This window comes from Cornus florida, unplaced genomic scaffold (assembly GCF_030987335.1).
Source record: "Cornus florida cultivar Cherokee Brave unplaced genomic scaffold, ASM3098733v1 CherokeeBrave_3.0.0_Hap2_Chr10, whole genome shotgun sequence".
Lineage (NCBI taxonomy): Eukaryota > Viridiplantae > Streptophyta > Magnoliopsida > Cornales > Cornaceae > Cornus > Cornus florida.
In genome coordinates this window covers 65,047,580-65,050,815 of record NW_026775580.1, presented here as the reverse complement: position 1 = coordinate 65,050,815, position 3,236 = coordinate 65,047,580, and positions in this window count along the sequence as shown.

Below are 3,236 nucleotides of genomic sequence, written 5' to 3'. Positions count from 1 at the left end.
TGAGGCATCGGAAGTTGAAGAGTTGATTTTAATTGACAGGCTATGCTCCCAGGTCTTATGCCTCACCTTCAGGATCGAGCACCATTCGTTGAAGCTCGATCCTAGAGTCCGAAATACTCGAGCCTGGTACCTAGTGCTCGAGCCCATGAAGCTTGGATCGAGCAATGTTAACAAATTTCAATCCCAAAAATATTCTAAGTGTTGAAGAAAAAGACGATTCAGAAAATAGTTAAAGAAAATTGGCTAAGAGTCAAAGTGAAGATCGAGCACCAATTCTTGAAGCTCGAGTATAAATCCAGAGAAGCTCGAGCCTTGTTCCTAAAGCTCGAGCTTAAACCTTAAAGCTCGAGCCTCTGTTCCTAAAGCTCGAGCCTTCCATGGCATATCAGATTTAAAGTACGAGATTGCTCTCTTTATTAGCCGTATTTCATCTAGATGGGCCAGAAGACCTAAAAGCCCACCAGATCCTTGTTTTCTTCTATAAAAGAAGGCTTAAGCCTTGATAGAAGAGGTTTAAAATTTTAAGTTCTTTTTACGGTGTTATTCAGAAGGCTGGTTGCGTGGTGACTTTTAGGGTTCCTATAACCTTGAAAGTGAAGATCCTAAGAAGAGAAGTGCCATCCGTGATGATGGAGACAACTCTAACACAGATGACATCCAACATCGTCATGAGTAGCTAATCTCTTTCTTAGGGCACTAATGTAACCTAATATGATACTATGGTTTGATTGTTTTAACTCTAAGATTATTTTAATATATAATGTTTTCTTGATATGACTATAAGTAATTGAGACAACTCAATTGGTTTTCATGCTTTAGTAGATTATAAACTGTTATTCCCTTGTCTTAGATGTAATGGTTTATTGTCTATTCTCAACCTATCTTATTGTGTGGTATCTGACAGAGGCCTGCCAAACACAAGAATAGAGGTCATATAATGGTATTCTAATGTTTTTTTGCAAAAGAATGTTTTCATAGTCTATGCTTAGGAAAGGTGGATTGTTTACAAAGTAGTTAGAGTAGGTAGTTGGATAATCCTCGCTAACCGCAGATAGGTTACCGTGAACTGAATTTTGTAAAATATCTCTCTTTAAAATCCGAATTGAATGAATGTTATTGAGTTTAATTCATTTGAAAACATAATTGGTTAAATTCCCAAAGTTGATTCAATTGACCATAGTATGATGATTGTGATGAAGTCAAAGCCCTAAGATTTTCTCTCTCTGATTACTTAGTTTATTATTTCAGTTTAATTTTAGTTTGTTTTTAATCATGGCAACCAACAAACTTTCCAACAAAGTTACCTATAAACCATAGAACGAAGTTAAAGACTGAAATAAATTTCATCTCTTTGTAGGTTTGACATCTCTTTCTATAACACTATTTTACATGGAATCATCCTATGACGAGTGGTAAAATTAGACACACATCAGTGGGGAGTGTGTATTTCTGGGTCTCAGATGTTTAGGTGGTCGAAAAAAATTAAGTCCTGTAAGAAAGCTCTTACTCAATGGGTTCGAACTACTAAATTCAACTCACGGCATCAGATTATCATTTCTGAACTTTGACTGAAACATATGAAAGAAAATATGGAGGCCTATGATTCTGCTCAGGTGTGTATGGAAGTATACCATTTGAATTCTTTGTGGAAGCAAGAGGGGCTGTATTGGTTCCAAAAGTCCAGGATTAACTGGCTTAGGTTAGGGGATCGTAATACGAAATTCTTTCATGTTTCCACTGCCCGCTGACAAAGCAGGAATCACATTTCTGAGGTGGAAGATTCTACTGGTGGCTGGATCGAGGAGGAGGGTCAAATTTAAGATCTCTTTCTTAGCTACTTCTAAGGTCTGTTCCAATCGAATACCTCTCACGGAATTGATCTTTTTCTCAGACATATTTCGGCTCGGGTTTCTTCAGACATGAATTAGACTTTACTTTAGCAACTATCAAAAGATGAAATCTGAAAGGCGGTGTTTGATATGCAACCTTGCAAAGCCCCAGGCCCAGATGGTATGACTCATTTATATTACTAACATTATTGGCCTATTCTAAAACATGAGGTTATCGATGCGATACGTAGTTTTATGCATTCGGGTTATTTATTATCTAGTATGAATCATGCCAACATTGTTCTTATTTCTAAAATTCCATCTCCCACTTTTGTATTACACTATAGACCGATCTCTTTGTGTAACGTAGCTTACCAAATTGTTGCTAAGGTGATGACTAATCGCCTTCGTAAGGTCATTCCTCTGGTTGTTAGTGAATCCCAGAGTACTTTTGTTCTGGGGCGTCACATTTCTGATAATATACTTATCACTTATAAAATTCTATATTATCTTAAAAATAAACGTATAGGGCAGAAGGCTTTTATGGCCTTGAAATTGGACAAGAGTAAGGACTATGATAGAATTGAATGGCCATTCTTATTGGCAATACTCAAGAAATTGGGGTTTCATCTGCATTGGATTCAACTTATCCATGTGTGTATCTCTACAGTCTCGTATTCGATTATGATTAATGGTCGACTGGTCAGTATGTTTCAGCCTTCGAGGGGGCTCAGACAGGGGGATCCTTTCTCTCCGTATTTATTTATTTTGTGTGCTGAGGCTTTATCTATGTCTTTACAGATTGCATTACAACATCGTGTTCTATCAGGGATCTGTATTAGTCCCTAGGCTCCGTTTATTTCACATTTATTTTTTGCAGATGATTTTATTGTTTTTACTCAGGCATCTAGGTCTGAGATTGCATTTCTGATAAAGTTATTGAAGCAGTACGAACACGCCTCGGGACAACAGATAAATTTTTCCAAATCTTCGATTTATTTTCCACAAATACGCCTACTGAGGATTGTCTTAGTATTTCTCAAATGTTGGGAATTCAGGAAGAAGGATTGGGTGCCAAATATCTGGGGATGTTAGCTCTCATTGGTCGCTCAAAGTGGGATGTTTTCCATTATATTACGGAATGAGTGGCTTCTCATATGGCAAACTGGAAGGCCTTGCTTTTATCTCCTGCGGGTAAGGAAACATTAATTAAAGCTATTTTAAATGCCCTTCCGACATATGTGATGTCCTGTTTTCAACTTCCCTGGAAACTCTGTGACTCTATGCAAAAATTTATTCAAGGATTCTGGTAGGGCTCAGATGGGGAATCTGCAAAAATTAGTTGGGTTAAATGGGATGTTTTATATAAGGCAAAGGAGGAAGGGGAATTAGGGTTTTGTAATTTTG